Source organism: Pristis pectinata, chromosome 8 (assembly GCF_009764475.1).
Source record: "Pristis pectinata isolate sPriPec2 chromosome 8, sPriPec2.1.pri, whole genome shotgun sequence".
In the NCBI taxonomy this organism is placed as follows: Eukaryota; Metazoa; Chordata; class Chondrichthyes; order Rhinopristiformes; family Pristidae; genus Pristis; species Pristis pectinata.
The window spans coordinates 101,279,348-101,299,346 of NC_067412.1; positions in this window are offsets into that span (position 1 = coordinate 101,279,348).

Genomic DNA, 19,999 nt, shown 5'->3' on the forward strand with positions numbered 1-19,999 from the left:
ACAGGCCCTTCCGGCCCAACAAGTCCGTGCCACCCATTTTAAATCCCCATATTAACCTACCCGTACGTCTTTTTTAGAATGTGGGAGGAAACCGGAGCACCCGGAGGAAACCCACACAGACACGGGAGAATGTACAAACTCCTTACAGACAGTGACGGGAATCGAACCCAGATCGCTGGCGCTGTAATAGTGTCGCACTAACCACTATGCTACCGTACCACCCCACATACGGCAGTCTCTTGTGCTGGCAGCTGTGGAGAAAGAAACAGTTAATGCTTCAGGACATAAAGCCTTCATCAAAACTAGGAAACAGAGAAAACAAGTTGGTTTTTGAGGGGTTCAGTAAAAATATTTTCTCTTATGGAAGCTGCGTCATTGCACTGATGCCTGAGTTTAATAGTGAACCTCATTTAAAAACATTCCTCGTCTTTTTAAAATGTAAATGCCCCTGGCATAGACCCCCGCTGAGTATTTCTAAGCAGCAAGGACTGGGCATTTCACAACTGGCCTGCATTGGCAGTGAACTCTGGATTGCTGCGTCACCAACTGATTGCAGCAGCATCAAGCTCATCAAGAACATCGACGAACGTCGAAGCCGGCTGTTCACTTGATTCAAATCTGCAGGAGACACCGCTTCAGTTTTGCACCTCACCTGCCAAAACAATCTTTTTATCACTGAGTTATGTAATGCTTTATTGGATAAATTGTGCAGACACTAGCAACAGCTCACTTAATTTATCCCATTCTGATAGAGTGAATTCATTCAAGCAAACAACAAAGGGTAAAATAGGAAAGTTAAATAAGGTGGATGGAGAATCAGAAATTAAAACAAAAATGCCATTGGGGGAGGAAGCACTTGAAATAGTTCCATTTGTCTTGTGAATGCTTTGAGAACAACTGGCCCCTCAAAACAATCTTCCCTGTTAAAGGAACCTTATTGAAGGAATAGCTTTGAATGAAGCAACACACAAAGCGCTGAAGGAACTCAACGAGTCAGGCAGCATCTGTGGAGGGATTGGACAGTCGATGTTTCAGGTTGAGACCCTTCATCTGGACCGGAAACAAAGACGGGAGATGGCTGATATAAAAAGGTGGAGAGAAGGGGTGGAGACAGAGCTGGTGGGTGATAGGTGGATCCAGGTGAGGGGGGAGGTAATAGGCAGATGAGGGGGGGTGGGAATGACGTCAGAAGCTGGGAGCCGATAGGTGGAAGTGACAAAGGGCTGAAGAAGATGGAATCTGATGGGAAAGCACAGTGACCATGGAATGAAGGGAGGAAGGTGGGGAGGGGAACCGGTGGGTGGACTGTGTGGGTGATGGGCAGAGAGAGAGGGTGGGGGAAAACAGGATGATGGGGGCCAGGTGGATCAGGAGGAGAGAGAACTGTTCTTTTCCCCCAATTTTTCTTTTTTCTTTCCCCTCCTGATCTTCTCTCTTTTTTCCTGACCACTGAGTTCCTCCAGCACCTTGTGTGTTCCTCCAGATTTGAGCATCTGCAGTCTCTTGTGTCTCCATGCTTTGAATGAAGCCTTTTTTTCCAAACAGATTTGATATTCATGGCAGATGGTTGTCTCTGAAGTGGACATCTCAGTGGACATTGGATCTCAGATGGCTCCATCTTCAGGGCATGAACCAAACATTGAAGACACAAGAGACCATAGATGCTGGAATCTGGAGCAACCAACAATCTGCTGGAGGAACTCAGCGGGTCGAGCAGCATCTGTGGGGGAAAGGAAATGTCGACTTCTCGAGTTCTTGATGCAGGGTTTCGACCTGAAACAATGACAATTCCTTTCATCCCACAGATGCTGCTAGACCTGTTGAGTTCCTCCATTAGATTGTGGGTTGCTCCATGGATAAACATTAATGTTTAGCCAAGCAAATAGCCCCAAAGCTAGCAAGGGGGTAAAAGGTTACAGGGGGTAAATGGGAATGTGGTGTTGAGGTTACATTTGAGTCAGGTATGACCTTACTGGATAGGGAGAAACCTCAAGATCCCAAATGACTTCTTCCTGTTCCTGATTCATATATTGGTAAGGCAAGGCCAGTCTGTTGAAAAGGATTGTTCTCTCGCGCAAAGTTGATACCTTCACAAAATATGAACATGTATTTCTGGCTGTAGTCTAGAACTTTGGAGTTGACTTTGGATGATTGCTTTCATTGGGTAATTCTCCAAGAACCAGTTTTGCAGACTATAAATTAGAAATCAACTAATCCATTGAAATAGCAGGAAGAAAGGATCATTCTTTACATGTTGAGCATTGGGAGCACAGGAAATGGTGGATATGAAAAGACTGAGCTGCACCAATTCATCTTCTGACCCCTGGGTCCATGATAGCACAGCAATGGAGCAACAAACCAATCTCTGATTTTACACCAGATGCAGACACAAGGTGAAGGATTAGCCAGTATGGGAGAGGACCAGGAACAGGGGTCTGGAGTCCCCTGTCCCCCCAGCACAGGATCCGCTCGTCTGCCATGTAAATTACACAGGGACTGGTCACAACATGGTAAAAGATTCACCCCACATTGTCAATGACACTAAAACTATTAAAAATTGCAGCTTTGCATGGGAAGAAGATTAAATTAAGTATTCATTATATTCATTAAGTATTTATTATATTATTTTAATTAAGTCCTGTTGCTTGGGGCATTTTTCTATGCGATATAAATGCAAGGTTGTTTTATTTTTGAATGAGTTTTCTATAAAAGGGAATGATAAATCTGAGCAGCAACATTACAGGTGAGGATGAGAGAACAGGAGCTTTGCTCCTTCAACATTTACAACTGAGCGGACTCAATGTAATATAAAACTTGCGAGATTCTGGAACAGTCCCAGCAGATTAGAAAGCAATGAAAGTGACACCACTATCCGTGGCTGGAGACGGAGAGAAACCAGACACAAAGGACCATTGACACAGACATCAATTGTCGATGTGGTTATACGAAGGTAAAGTTCCACAAGATACCTCTTGGCTGGTGGATGAGTCTACCAGTTTCACCTGTCACCTGATTAAGTACCACATAAAGGATTTTCACATGACATGAGGATTCATGAGGTTGGAGGTAACCCTTTGGAATGTGTAGGGAGTTGTTAAAGGACAGTAAACGGTATGTAGGAATAAGGGAAGAGATCATGAGGGGAAATAGGACATCGGCTTTTATTACACAAGCATTGGAGAATAACATTATAGAAGACTCAGTCATTATGCAGAACCACACCGAGAGTACCACGTATTGGTGTTGGTTTATTATTGTCACTTGTACCGAGGTACAGTGAAAAACTTGTCTTGCATACCAATCGTACAGATCAATTCATTACACAGTGCAGTTACATTGGGTTAGTACAGAGTGCATTGATGCAGTACAGGTAAAAACAATAACAGTACAAAGTGTCACAGCCACAGAGAAAGTGCAGTGCAATAAGGTGAAAGGTCACAACAAGGTAAATCGTGAGGTCAGAGTCCATCTCATTGTATAAGGGAACCGTTCAATAGTCTTATCACAGTGGGATAGAAGCTGTCCTTAAGTCTGGTGGTACGTGCCCCCAGGCTCCTGTATCTTCTACCTGATGGAAGAGGAGAGAAGACAGAACAACCCAGGTGGGTGGGGTCTTTGATTATGTGCTGTCTTGTTCTCCTTACCGTTCTTTTATTATCTTTTTCAGGGGATATGGGCTTCACAGGCTGAGCCAGCATTAAATCCATAGTTGCCTTTGAGAAGCTGCCTTCTTGAACTGCCACAGTCCTTAAGGTGTGGGTACACCCACAATACAGTGAGGGAAGGAGTTCCAGGATTTTGACCCAGTGACAGTGAAGGAACAGCGATATATTTCCAAGTCAGGATGTTGTGTGGCTTGGAGGGCAACTTCCAGGGGGTGGTGGTCCCAGTGTTTTTGTTGCCCTTGTCCTTCTAGCAGGTAGGTGCTGTCTAAGTGGTGAGTTGCTGCAGTGTATCCTGTAGATGGTATAAACTGCTGCTACTGTGTATCGGTGGTGGAGTGAGTGAATGATTGTGGACGGGGTGCCGATCAAGCAGGCTGCTTTGCTCTGTATGGTGTTGAGCTTCTTGAGTGCTGTTCAAGCTGCACTCATCCAGGCAAGTAGAGAGCGTTCTATCACAACCCTCTTGAGCCTTGTAGATGGTGGGCAGGCCTTGGAGAGTTCGAAAGTGCGGATATCCCATAGAAGGATATGCTTGCCTCACTTCACTACATCATAGGTTCAGTAGATTGATCCCTGGAATGAGGGATTGAGTTAAACTGACTGACACAAACCTGAGTTTGGAAGATTGAGAAGTGATTTAGTAAAACTGTACATCACCCTGAAAGGATTTTACAGAGAGATGGTTTGCTCCAGCTGGGAAAGTCTAAAACCGGGGGCATGTTCTCAGGACAAGAATAAAGGCCTTTTAGGACTGAAGTGAGGAGAAATTTCTTTACCTGGGTTGGGTTAGGACTTGTCTATGCCAGAGGCTGTGACTCAGTCACTAAGCACATTCATCGCTGAGATCAACGGGCATTTGGGTTTTATTGAAGTCAGAGGATGCGTGGCTTTGAGGCATAGGTTCAGCTTTGATCTGACTGAAGGGAGAAGCAGGCTCATGAGACAGTGTGTTGAACTGCCACTCCTCTTCCTTTTGTTCCTTTGCTAGTTTAATTTTGATGATGCTTCTGTAAATCACTTTGGAAGATGTTATATTGCTAAAGGTAATAAATAAAAGCTTGATGCTGTTGTTCTCATTTTCCAGTCTCACAGGGAATTCAAAGTTCAAACTCTAGCTGGAACAGTCAGGGTCCACGCTTCATTGCATCGATCTTCCACACCCACCTTCCAGAGAAGGTCCAAACAGTCTCCTGGGCCAATGTTTGTCTTCCAACCAACATCACTAAGAGTAGATGAACCAGTCACTCCTTACGGTTTGTTACTTCTGACTGCACCGTGAGGGTGACTGCAGTTTAACAATGATTCATTGACTGTGGAGAGCTTTGGTATCCTGATTTGATGATATCTTAATGCTACATGAAATAACAGAGAATCCTGCACAGGACCAGATTCCCTGGGTCCATTTATGCATCATGCTTGGTCCAATACCATATCACAAGCAGGAGAGACTGGTCTTGGAGCAGATAGAATACACTTTCACCAGAATACAAATGAGGCAGAAGAGGATTAAATTATTCAGAAAGGCTGGATAAATATAATTGATATTCTCTTAAGTTTCAATTGCTATTGATCGAGCTGTGTAAAATGTTAAAAAGATTTGATGAAGAAACTATTTTTATCTCCACAGTCAAATAAAATGGAAGGAAGCTTAAAAGTCAAACTAGGCTGTTCAAGCTAGCAATGAAGCTCAGGAAATTGGAATTCTGAAGACTGCAATTGAGAGGTTTTTCTTGGGAAAAGGACATCATGGGGGATGTGGAGCAAAGGTGAGAAATGGAATTGCAATGATTGGCAATGATTGATTGAATCTCAGAACAAGCTCAATGGACTGATGGCTTTCTCTTGTTTTATGCTCCTAACACATTAAACCATGAACCTGCAGTGCTCATTTTGGCCAGAATGGCCACTGTCAGCAGCAACGTGTGTCATTCTCCTGGTCCAGCTAAGCACATATCTTGTGCATTACCCAGTAAAACTTGTTCCATTTGAAAAAACTGGTATCTGCTCTTCTAAAACAGAAGCTTGCTGCTCTGCAACTTTCCTCTGAGGCTCTGTCCCGCTACAATGTATACAAGACATGGATAGGAAAGGTTTGGAGGGATATGGGCCAAATAGCGAAGTACAGGCCAATGTGCTGGAGCATGTTGATGTTAAGAAAGAGGCAGTGTTGGAGCTTCTGAAAAACATCAGGATAGATAAGTTCCTGGGGTCTGGCGGGAAACGAGACACAGATTGCTGGGGTGTTAACAATAATCTTTGCATCCTCCCTGGCCACAGGAGTGGTACCAGAGGATTGGACGATAGCAAATGTTGTTCTGTTGTTCAAGAAAGGCAATAGGGATAATCCTGGGAATTCTAGACCAGTGAGTCTTACGTCAGAGGTGGGCAAACTATTGGAGACGATTCTTAGGAACAGGATTTATGAGCATTTGGAGAAGCATAGTCTTATTAGAGATAGTCAACACTGCTTTGTGAAGGGCAGGTCGTGCATCATGAGTGTGATTGAGTTTTTCAAGGACGTGACAAAACAAACTGATGAAGTTAGAGCGGTGGATGTGGTGTGTATGGATTTTAGCAAGGCGTTTGACAAGCTTCCCCAAGGCACATCCAGAAAGTCATGAGGCATGGAATCCATGGAAACTTGGCTGCGTGGATTTGGAATTGGCTTGCTCACAGAAGGTAGAGGGTGGTTGTAGATGGAGCGTATTCTGCCTGGAGGTCGGTGACCAGTGATGTTCCGTAGGGATCTGTTCTGCGACCCTTGCTTTTTGTGATTTTTATAAATGACTTGGATGAGGAAATGGAGGGATGGGTTAGTAAGTTAGAAACATAGAAACATAGAAAAACTAGAGCACAATTCAGGCCCTTCGGCCCACAAAGCTGTGCTGAACATGTCCCTGCCCTAGAAATTACTAGGCTTACCCATAGCCCTCTATTTTTCTCAGCTCCATGTACCTATCTAACAGTCTCTTGAAAGACCCTATCGTATCCGCCTCCACCACTGTTTCCGGCAGCCCATTCCATGCACTCACCACTCTCTGAGTAAAAACTTACCCCTGACATCTCCTCTATACCTGCTCCCCAGCACCTTAAACCTATGTCCTCTTGTGGCCACCAATTCAGCCCTGGGCAGAAGCCTATGACTATCTACCCTATCAATACCTCTCATCATCTTATACACCTCTATCAGGTCCCCCCTCATCCTCCATCTCTCCAAAGAGAAAAGGCCGAGTTCCCTCAACCTGCTTTTCATAAGACATGCTCCGCATTCCAGGCAGCATCCTTGTAAATCTCCTCTACACCCTCTCTATGGCTTCCACATCTTTCCTATAGTGAGGCGACCAGAACTGAGTACAATACTCCAAGTGGGATCTGACCAGGGACCTATATAGCTGCAACAATACATCATGGCTCCTAAATTCAATTCCACGGTTGATGAAGGACAATACACCGTATGCCTTCTTAACCACAGAGTCAACCTGCGCAGCTGCTTTGAGTGTCCTGTGGACTCGGACCCCAAGATCCCTCTGATCCTCCACACTGCCAAGAGTCCTACCATTAATACTATATTCCGCCAACATATTTGACCTACCAAAATGAACCACTTCACACTTATCTGGGTTGAACTGCATCTGCCACTTCTCAGCCCAACTCTGCATCCTATCTATGTCCCTCTGTAACCTCTGACAGCCCTCCAAACTATCCACAACACCCCCAACCTTCGTGTCATCTGCAAACTTACTAACCCACCCCTACACTTCCTCATCCAGGTCATTTATAAAAATCACAAAGAGTAAGGGTCCCAGTACAGATCCCTGAGGTACACCACTGGTCACCGACCTCCACTCAGAATACAACCCTTCAACAACCACTCTTTGCCTTCTGTGGGCCAGCCAGTTCTGGATCCACACTGCAATGTCCCCTTGGATCCCATGTCTCCTCACCTTCTCCATAAGACTCGCATGGAGCACCTTATCAAACGCCTTGCTGAAATCCATATACACTACATCTACTGCTCTCCCTTCATCGATGTGCTTTGTCACATCCTCAAAAAATTCAATCAGGCTCGTAAGACAGGACCTGCCCTTGACAAAGCCACGCTGACTATTCCTAATCATATTATAACTCTCAAAATGTTCATAAATCCTGCCTCTCAGGATCTTCTCCATCAGCTTACCAACCACTGAGGTAAGACTCACTGGTCTATAATTCCCTGGTCTATCCCTACTCCCCTTCTTGAATAAGGGAACAACATCCGCAACCCTCCAATCTTCCGGAACCTCTCCCGTCTCCATCGATGACGCAGAGATCATCATCAGAGGCTCCTCAATCTCCTCCCTCGCCTCCCACAGCAACCTGGAGTACATCTCATCTGGTCTCGGTGACTTATCTAACTTGATGCTTTCCAAAAGTTTCGGCACCACCTCTTTTCTAATATCCACATGCTCAAGCTTTTCAGGCCGCTGCAAGTCCCCACTACAATCCCCCAGATCTTTTCCCGTAGTGAATACTGACGTAAAGTATTCATTAAGTACCTCCACTATTTTTCCTGGATCCATACACACTTTCCCACTGCTGCACTTGATAGGCCCTATCCTTTCACGTCTTATCATCTTACTCTTCGTATACTTGTAGAACGCCTTGGGGTTTTCCTTAATCCTGCCCGCCAAGGCCTTCTCATGTCCCCTTCTGGCTCTCCTAATCTCTTTCCTAAGTTCCTTCCTTTTACCCTTGTACTCCTCCAGATCTCTAACATTACCTCGCTCTCTGTACCTTTTGTAAGCTTTTCTTTTCCTTTTGACAAGATTTATTATAGCCTTCATACACCGTGGTTCCTGTATCCTATCATGACTCCCCTGTCTCATTGGAACATGTCCGTGCAGAGCTCCACACAAAGACCCCCTGAATATTTGCCACATATCTTCCGTACTTTTCCCAGAGAACATCTGTTCCCAATTTAATCTTCCAATTTCCTGCCTGAGAGCCTCATAATTTCCTTTACTCCAAGTAAACACCTTTCTAGCCTGTCTGTTCCTATCTCTCTCCAGTGCTAACGTAAAGGAGATAGAATTATGATCACTATCACCAAAATGTTCACCCACTGAGAGATCTGACACCTGACCAGGTTCATTTCCCAATATCAAATCAAGCACAGCCTCTCCTCTTGTAGGTCTATCTACATATTGTGTCAAGAACCCTTCCTGAACACACCTAACAAACTCCACCCCATCTAAACCCCTCACTGTCTGGAGATGCCAATCGATGTTTGGGAAATTAAAATCCCCCATCACAACAACTCTGTTATTCTCACACCTTTCTAGGATCTGCTTGCCTATCTGCTCCTCAATAACCCTGTCACTATTGGGCAGCCTATAAAAAACACCCAGCAAAGTTATCAACCCCTTCCTGTTCCTAACCTCCACCCACAGAGACTCCGTAGACAATCCCTCCACAACGTCCACCTTTTCCGCAGCCGTGACACTATCTCTGATCAACAGTGCTGCTCCCCCACCTCTCCTGCCTCCATCCCTGTCCTTTCTGAAACATCTAAACCCCGGCACTTGAAGCAACCATTCCAGTCCCGGAGCCATCCAAGTCTCTGTAATGGCCACCACATCATAGCTCCAAGTATTGATCCAAGCTCTAAGCTCATCCGCCTTGTTCACAATACTCCTTGCATTAAAATAGACACATCTCAAGCCTGTCTGAACATGTCCCTTCTCTATCACTTTCCTATGGTACTTACTCCTAGCCTCCTCTATTTGAGAGCCAAACACCTCTTCCCCAGCCTCTCCAGTACGGATCCCACCCCCAACAATTCTAGTTTAAACTCTCCCCAGTAGCTTTAGCAAACCTCCCCGTCAGTATGCTGGTCCCCCCGGGATTCAAGTGCAACCCGTCCTCTTTGAACAAGTCATACCTGCCCCAAAAGAGGACCCAATGATCCAGAAATCTGAATCCCTGCTCCTTACTCCAATCCCTCAGCCATGCATTTAACCTCCTCCTCATTCTGTTCCTATACCCACTGTCGCTTAGCACAGGCAGTAATCCGGAAGTTACTACCTTTGAGGTCCTGTTTCTCAACTTCCTTCCTAATTCTCTATAGTCTCTTTTCAGGACCTCATTCCTTTCCCTACCTATGTCGTTGGTACCAATATGTACCACGACCTCTGGCTGTTCTCCCTCCCCCTTTAGGATATCTTGGACGCGATCTGAAACATCCCGGACCCCAGCATCTGGGAGGCAAACTACCTTCCGAGTTTCTTTCCTGTGTCCACAGAATCGCTTGTCTGCCCACCTAACTATAGAGTCCCCCATCACTAGTGCCCTCCTCTCTCCTTCCCTACCCATCTGAGCCACAGGGCTGGGCTCTGTGCCAGAGACACTGCCACTGTTGCTTCCCCTAGGTAGGCTGTCTCCCCCAACAGTACTCAAGCAGGAGTACTTATTGTCAAGGGGTACAGCCACAGGGGTACTCTCTGGTACCTGATTCTTCCCCTTCCCCTTCCCCCTCCTGACTGTGACCCAATTGCCTGATTCCAATGGTCCCAGCGTGACCACCTGTCTATAACTCCTCTCTGTCACCTCCTCATTCTGTCTGATCAGACGAAGGTCATCGAGCTGCATCTCCAGTTCCCTAACACAGTCCCTCAGGAGCTGCAGCTCGACACACCGGGCACAGATGTAGCCCTCCCAGAGGCAGGGAGACTCCAGGAACTCCCACATCTGACACCGAGTACAGGAAACTGCACTCATATACTTCTTCCTTAACTCAAGTCACTTACCCTTCCTCGTGCCTTTACGCCGAAGCCCCTTGAGCCAAAGCCCAGGACACTCTGCTCCCTCTCACTCCGCTGCCCGCTCCGACGCTGCCCGCTGGATATGGCGGCTTGCTTTTTAAGCTGCCCACGCCGCGCCTGCGCAGTCCAGCCCCCACTCTACCACTTAAAACTTTTACACCCTTATAAAAGTACCTTATCAAAACACTAACCCTAATAAATTACAACCCTATTAAAAACTAAGCCTTATACTTAAAACCCTAATAAAAAAGAAAAACTTATCTGCTCCGAAGTCCTCCGAAGTGAAGCCCACAAAGCCTCCGAAGTTTGCAGATGACAGGAAGGTTGGAGGTGTTGTGGATAGTGTAGAAGGTTGTCATATTTTACAACAGGATATAGACAGGATGCAGAGTTGGACAGAGAAGTGGCAGTTGGAGTTCAATCCGGAAAAGTGTGAAGTGATTCACTTTGGAAGATTGAACTTGAAGCCGGAGTACAAGGTTAATGGCAGGATTCTTAGCAGTGTGGAGGAACAGAGGGATCTTGGGGTCCAAGTCCATAGATCCCTCAAAGTTACTGCACAAGCTGATAGGGTGGTTAAAAAGGTGTATGAGGTGCTGGTCTTAGTCAGGGGATTGAGTTCTAGAGCCGCAAGGTAATGTTGCAGCTCTGTAAAACCCTGGTTAGACCACACTTAGAGTATTATGTTCAGTTCTAGTCACATTATAAGAAGGATGTGGAAGCTTCAGAGAGGGTGCAGAGGAGATTTATCAGGATGCTGCCTGGATTAGAGAACATATGAGGAAAGGTTGAGCGAGCTAGGGCTTTTCTCTTTGGAGCGACGCAGGATGAGAGGTGACCTGATAGAGGTGTATAAGATTATGATGGGCATAGATAGAGTGGACAGCCAGCACCTTTTCCCCAGGGCAGCATTGGCCAATACCAGAGAACATCAGTTTAAGGTCAGAGGAGGAAAGTTTAGGGGAGATGTCGGAGGTGGGTTTTTTACACAGAGAGTGGTGGGTGCCTGGAACACACTGCTGGGGGTGGTGGTAGAGACATATATAATAGAGACATTTAAAAGACTCTGAGCTAGGCACATGGATGTAAGAAAAATGGAGTGTTATGGGCTGTGTAGGAGGGAAGGGTTAGATTGACCATGGATTAGGTTGATATAGGTCGGCACAACATCGTGGGCTGAACGGCCCGTACTGTGCTGTACTGTTACAGTCAGAGAGTCATAGAGTAGCACAGCACAGAAACAGGCCCTTCGGCCCATCTAGTCCATGCTGACCTGATCTTCTGCCCAGTCCCATCTATATGGACCTGGACCATATCCCTCCAAACCCCTTCCATCCATGTACCTATCCAAACTTCTCTTAAGTGTTACAGTTGAAACCACATCTACCACTTCCGCTGGCAGCTCATTCCACACTAGCACCACCCTCTGAGTGAAGATGTTTCCCCTCAGATTCCCCTTAAATATTCCACCTTTCACCTTAAACCTATGACCTCTAGTTCTAGTCTCACCCAACCTGAGGGGGAAAAGCCTGCAGGCATTCACCCTGTCTATACCCCTCATAATTTTATATCCCTCTATAAGATCTCCCCTCATTCTCCTGCACTCCAGAGAATAAAGTCCTAACCTATTCACCCTTTCCTTATAACTCATGTCCTCAAGTTCCTGCCACATCCGTGTAAATTTTCTCTGCACTCTTTCAAGCTTATTGATATCTTTCCTGTAGGTAGGTGACCAGAACTGCACACAATACTCCAAATTTGGCCTCACCAGCGTCTTGTACAACTTCAACATAACATCCCAACTCCTGTACTCAAATGCCCTGATTTATGAAGGCCAAAGTGCCAAAAGCTCTCTTTATGACCCTATCTACCAGTGAAGCCACTTTCAAGGAAGTATAGGTCTGTTTTCCCAGGCCTCTTTGATCTACTGCACACCTCGGAGCCCAACCATTCATTGTTCCATGATCTATGTTCTGAATACAAGTAATTGGGATGAGCTCAGTTGGGCAACTTGGTTGGCAAGGACAAGTGGGGTGGAAGGGCCTGCTTGTCATGCTGTGTAGCTCTATAACTCTATGACTCTATGACTCTAAAGCTGGTACCAGCCTCACAGCTCGCAGTAGAGACCACGCACGCTTCCATCCCGAGAACCACCTCTTTGATTCCAAAAGTTCATTACAGCAATACTGAAGGAATTGCAAGGAATCTATCACAGCCACCTGAGGACCCCTGATTAACCTCTGACGACACGGCATGGATGCCGTCAAGCATGGCGCATGACTCCTGGCTCCAGTCCTGGGCCAGAGCTTGAATGTGTGACCCAGGTGTTAGAATGGAGAATGAGAACAAAAACAAGCATTTATTTGTTACTTTTAGCAACACAAAACCTTCCAAGGTGATTTATACAGTCACGAGATCATCGAATTGCACAACACAGACACAGACCTTCTCAGCCCACCTTGTCTACACCAACTGTGATGCCTATCTACACCAACCCCATGTGACCACATTAGGCCACTGCACCGTTCCTATCCAAGAAACATCATCAACATTAAATCCTTATTTGAAGGCAGAAACTTGCCTTAAGTTCAGAACTAAAAGTCTGCCCTTTGACCCCTGGCTGGTCTGCGTCAATGCTGAAGAGTGTTCTTGCCAGCCAAACGCTGCTAGACAGATAGATTTTTCAACTGGGGGTTGATAAAAACTGACAAAGAAGTGAAATGAATAATTGATTGCGGAGAAAACACTTCAAGTGTCAGATTGTTTCTCTGAGTGGGAGTCCATAAAAAGAAGTGTTTTATCTACGAGCTTCATTCCTCTTCAAATGTAAATCATTTTCCACTTTGTACAGGGCAATGAAGATTCAGACTCACAACCAACACAACAGCAAATGAAAAAGGTGCTGGGGAGAAGGTATAGAGGAGATGTCAGGGGTAAGTTTTTTACTCAGAGAGTGGTGAGTGTGTGGAATGGGCTGCCGGAAACGGTGGTGGAGGCAGATACGATAGGGTCTTTCAAGAGACTGTTGGATAGGTACATGGAGCTGAGAAAAGTAGAGGGCTATGGGTGAGCCTAGTAATTTCTAGAGTAGGGACATGTTCAGCACAGCTTTGTGGGCCAAGCGGCCTGAATTGTGCTGTAGGTTTTTCTATGTTTCTATGTTTCAAACATTGAACTCCAGCAGGCTTCCTGGTTACTCGAGGAAGCAGAGCTGAGAGAACTGCTCCAAAATTCATAAAGGTAAAACCCATACAGAAGGGATATAATTACAGGAAAATGGGCAAAAATTCAACTAATTTATAAATATATCAGGATTGCAGAGAGTATAATCCATTGCAGTGAACTGGGCAGATGGAAGGTGAGTTGGACTATGGAGGTGGCTCTGTCGAGGGTGGGTGCTTTGGTAGGTTCGGCAATTCCTCAGCTGTTGTCGTTGGCTCCCACCTGTTTCCATCAAAGAGACTCCAGATGCTCAGTTCCTTCCCGAATCCGTTTTTCCATTTGAGCCATCATGAATCAGGAACTGCCCTATCAATGGAGATGTATTTCTGTTGACAGAGGCTTTGAGATCATCCTTGAAGCATTTTCTTGTAATCCCTTGCCATGACAGAGCTCAGAGTCATGTGTGTGTTTCAGGATTCTGGCACTGGGACCACAGATGGTGTCCCACCCAGTAGAGCTGGTTGAGTGCGATCTGAGGCTCAGTACTGGGGATTCTGGATGAGTGTTATACAGTGACAGAACTGTCCCCACTGCTACTGTACCCTGGTGTTATACAGTGACAGACCCGTCCCCACTAGTACTGTACCCCAATGTTATACAGTGACAGACCTGTCCCCACCAGTACCGTACCCCGATGTTATACAGTGACAGACCTGTGCCCACCGGTACTGTACCCCGGTGTTATACAGCGACAGACCCGTCCCCACCAGTACTGTACCCCGCTGTTATACAGCGACAGACCCATCCCCACCGGTACCGTACCCCGGTGTTATACAGCGACAGACCCATCCCCACCGGTACCGTACCCCGGTGTTATACAGCGACAGGCCTGTCCCCACCGGTACCGTACCCCGATGTTATACAGTGACAGACCCGTCCCCACTGGTACTGTACCCCAGTGTTATACAGTGACAGACCCCTCCCCACCAGTACTGTACCCCAGTGTTATACAGTGACAGACCCCTCCCCACCAGTACTGTACCCCGCTGTTATACAGTGACAGACCCATCCCCACCAGTATTGTACCCCAATGTTATACAGGGACAGACCCCACCGGTACTGTACCCCAGTGTTATACAGTGACAGACCCGACCCACTAGTACTGTACCCCAGCGTTATACTGTGACAGACCTGTCCCCACCGGTACTGTACCCAGTGTTATACAGTGACAGACACGTTCCCACCGGCACTGTACCCTGGTGTTATACAATGACAGACCCATCCCCACCAGTACTGTACCCTCAGTGTTATACAGCGACAGACCCATCCCCACCAGTACTGTACCCCAGTATTATACAGCGACAGACCCCTCCCCACCAGTACTGTACCCCACTGTTATACAGTGACAGACCCATCCCCACCAGTACCGTACCCCTGTGTTATACAATAACAGACCTGTCCCCACCGATACTGTACTCTGGTGTTATACAGTGACAGACCCATCCCCACCAGTACTGTACCCCAATGTTATACAGGGACAGACCTGTCCCCACCGGTACTGTACCCCAGTATTATACAGTGACAGATCCATCCCAACCGGTATTGTACCCCAGTGTTATACAGTGACAGATCCGTCCCCACTAGTACTGTACCCTAGCGTTATACAGTGACAGACCTGTCCCCACCGGTACTGTACCCCAGTGTTATACAGTGACAGACCTGTCCCCACCGGTACTGTACCCCAGTGTTATACAGGGACAGACCCCACCGGTACTGTACCCCAGTATTATACAGTGACAGATCCATCCCAACCGGTATTGTACCCCAGTGTTATACAGTGACAGACCCGTCCCCACCAGTACTGTACCCCAGTGTTATACAGGGACAGACCTGTCCCCACCGGTACTGTACCCCAGTATTATACAGTGACAGATCCATCCCAACCAGTATTGTACCCCAGTGCTATACAGTGACAGACCAGTCCCCACTAGTACTGTACCCCAGCGTTATACAGTGACAGACCTGTCCCCAGCAGTTCTGAGACCCAATGTTACATAGTGACAGGCTTACTGGGAGGAACAGTAGAATGGTGGGTGAAGCTGAAATTGGATGCTGATGTGTTTTTAAATTTCATTTATCACCCTGATCCACTACCTCATGAAGCCACCACATGCTAATCAGATGCAGTCAATCATAACATCGCTCTTCTCTTGAAATGCTTCTTTGTGTGTTTGATTAACAATATACATATTTCTCTGGTATTATTGATGCCAGTGAACTGTGACGGTACTAAAGCATTTTATTTCCTTGGTTTATTGTGCCTGTGCAGTGGCCTTCGGATTTAATAAATATTCTCCACACTGCAGGTAGACAGCATGAGCAGGATCAGTGGGTTAGGTTCAACACGTCAGCATCTGCTGTGCACAAACCCACTTCACCCTATTACGTCTCCTGCTCCTGCCTCCCCTAAAACAATCTCTACTCCTCGTCCTAACCACTGTCGTTGGGAGCATGTTGCACATCCTCAACATTCTCTGCGTGAGCTGGTTGTTCTTGATTTCCTCTTAATTATTGTCTGATATTTCACACCCAATTCCTGGTCTTCCAGCGTGTGGAAACATCTCCTCGATGTCCACCCCATCATAGGTCTTATCATCTCAAATCTCCCTGAAGGAGAGGCTCCCTCCCTCTCTGGACTTTCTTACATGCTGCAACATTGTGTTTCTGGGAAAACCTCAGTACACTTCTCAATACCATTGGGAGCAGAAGAAGAGAGATGAGCTTCACTCCTGGGACTGGGGAGGGGGCAGGGTGGGGGAGATCCTCCTTTGAGAAGACCTTGTGTAGAATTGGCTGTGTTCCCAGGAGTTTAGATTCCAGGAGTTGCTAATAGTGGACACCGAGAGGCTGTTTCCCCTAACACTAGGAGATTTAGGTTTAGTGAACCATAGTACCAGATGTTCAGACCTTCATGACTTTGGCTAGAAGTTTTCTAACCCAGAGCACTGAGTTGTCTCTCTCCCCACTCCTCGGGCTGTGGATCAATGACCCACACTGCCTCAGGCAGTCACTGGGTATACTGTGGGTGTGGGAAACAACAGGGCAAGTGGGGTTGCTGGAGGAGATCAGCTGTGATCTGACTGCACAGCAGAACAGGTTCGAGGGCTGTTGACCCACTCCTGCTCTACCTCACAGTCCACAGGCTCCAGTCTGGTCTAATCAAGGCTCTGGACAAGTTTGACATAATTTCTTTCAGCTCTGCCTCTCCAGACTGGAGTCCAGTGGTGGGCTGGCTGCCTTACAAACCTTCCTTGTGAGTTCAGCATTTCTCCCTCAGGTTCCTGCATTCCATGGTAGCCCGTATTTCCCAACATATGCCCATTCTGCAGGTTACAAATGTGTTTTGAAGTCTGGCACAGTGCTCTTCCACATTTGCCACACCTCCCACCCCGAAGTGTCAACAGTTTGGAATGGCACCCTCAGTTCCTGACAAGTTGTTTGTGTAAATGTGAACAATGCCAGTCCAGGTCCAACACCACTTCCTGGCTCCACCAAGTAATGTACCACACAGCTGCGTGTGGGATCTTGCTGTGTCCAACTCTGGTACCACAGTTCCAAAGTAAGCTGCAACTGTGTTTTGATTTTACAAATTTTACAAGTTGACAACTAATGCAACTTTCTCTTTCCATACATGTGACTCCAAATGATTCTTGTTTCCATCCACATTAGTCTTTATCTATGATAATTTAGGGGACATTTGAATTCTTGCAAGGCCTATCAACCCCAAGATGTAACCACAATAACCCACAGTGTTTGTAACCTCAGGAACCTTCTCCTGCTGTGGACCCCTGACGGTGGTCAGCGACTGCATCAGATTGTCATCAGTTCACCCACGTCTTCCAGGGAAGGAAAGCTGCTCCTCACACTCAGTCGGAGTAGGGATGTGGCTCCAGTCCCACACCAACAATTGACTCCACACTGCAGGAAGCTCTTGGCCACCTGAGATTCCACAGGAGGCCACCTTCAGCGGGGTCAGCCAGCGATGCCCACATCAGGAGAATGACATTGTCCATAGCAGACAGAGAGACGGGAGATGGGGTGGTGGGTTCTTGAATTTGGATTCAGCTCGCAAAGAAAATTACAACATTCTCCCTGACTCCTGGGAATCTCAGCCTATGACCGCTCAAAGGTGAGAAGGGACATTCGAGGTGATGTTTAGAACCTTGGGTCCGTGGACTGGGAGCACCCAGAAGCCCCTGTGGAAGCAGTGGAAGGAGTGCACCATCTCACAAACTACCTACCCTCCCATCCCGTCAGTCACCACCTTCTTCTGTGGAAGAGTCCGTGACTTCCACTTAGGTGTCACCAATCACTTCAGCACCGAAAAACCCGGTGGAAGTGAGTCACCCTCAATCCCCAGGGACTGGCTTACAACCAGATCAGACTAAAGTTTTCATCATTGCCTTTTATATCTGTCACTTTCACCTTCACATTTTACTTTAGAGTGTTACTTCAGGCTGTTTTAGGGTGTTATAATGAAAGCAGACTTGATATAGTGCTTTATAATGATGTTACTAGCTGTGGCAGCTCAGACCTGGGTCCTATTCCGTCTTTATTGGTTGTATTTCTTCCTGTCAGCTTGTGTCTGTGACAATTTTAATTTGGCTTCAGATAAATTATCTCAAAATGAAAGCTGGTCCATTCAGGAGTGAAATCAGGAGGTGCTGTTCTGTACAATGATTAATGGCAATCTGGAATTTACTCCAAGGTGTGGATGCTCAGGGTTGATTGAAGTTTTCAGGCTTGGCATTGATAGATTTCTGTTAGGTTAGGGTGTAAGACCATAAGAAATAGGAACAGAATTAGGCCACTCAGCCCATCGAGTCTGCTCCAGCATTCAATCATGGCTGATTTTTTTTCAATCCCATTCTCCCACCTGCTCCCAGTGACCCTTAACCCTTAAAGTACAGGCTGGATAGGCTGAATGGCCAGTGTGGAAATTGGCACAGTACTCACTGACAACAAAGGGCTGCATTGTGCCTGATCCACCCTGCCCCTCACTGTTGTCACCCTGCCCCACACCACTCCCACATCCTGCTCTGGCCTCCAGGGCACATGGAGTGAAGTCCTGCTGCCATAATTGTCCCATGAGGTGGAGCAGATCACAGAGGTGTTTCTGCCTCAGATGTCCAGTCCTGAGGCTCAACCGGCAAGCTGCCTGATGGCCTTGTGATAGATTGTGCTGTCAAGCGTCTTTCCAACTGTTCCTAGATGTCTCTGAAAATCAGACATTTGGACTAAAGATAATTTAAAAAAAACACTTGCCTTTACTGATTATTGCAATTCAGGTCAGTAACCCCATTCAAGTACAGATCTATGTTCCTTATGCCAGCCAATGAACGGGGCTGAGCTCCAAATGACAGCCAACGAACGGAGCTGAGCTCCAAATGACAGCCAACGAACGGAGCTGAGCTCCAAATGACAGCCAACGAACGGGGCTGAGCTCCAAATGACAGCCAACGAACGGGGCTGAGCTCCAAATGACAGCCAACGAACGGGGCTGAGCTCCAAATGACAGCCAACGAACGGAGCTGAGCTCCAAATGACAGCCAACGAACGGGGCTGAGCTCCAAATGACAGCCAACGAACGGGGCTGAGCTCCAAATGACAGCCAATGAATGGGGCTGAGCTCCAAATGACAGCCAATAATTAGGGTTGTGCTCCAAAAGAATGGAGCCATACATACACTCCAACCAATGGGTGGGCAGAGGGAGGTTCATACTGCCCACTGAGTGGCAGCATGCTCCTGGTTCCATGCCTCACACTCAGACATGGAAGTCAGGAATGCACTGGCCCACACAGGGCTGTTAGTGGAACCAGAACCACTGGCTGACAGTCAGCACAATACAGCCCGACGGAGGGCACTTTGTCCCACCTCTGCTGTTATCAGTCACATGGCTGGAATATGTTGGCAGTTAAACAGTTCATAAGTGTGGACTGAGCAGGCTTAAAGTTGACTCCAGTGTAGAAAGTGGTGAAGCTGGATGTTCCTGGCTTTGGACAAAAGCAGGGGTTCCAGTCCCGATGAGTGGTCATCCTCTCTTCCCAGATTCTTCAGGATCTGCAGAGGTTCACCAGCATCTTCTGCTTTTGTTTCCAGATTTATCATCCTGTTGGCAAAGCTGCAGACTGCAGTGATGGTGCTAAATGGCACGGTCAGAGCACACAGGGCCTTGCATGGCCCTAGAGAGGAACAAAAGCTGGAAGGCAGCTTCTCTCTATTTTCCCTGAGCCCCAGAGCCAGATGTTCCCCAATTAGGATACACAGGTACTGTGTTGCCAGCTTACAGTTTTCCTTTCAATGTATTGGTA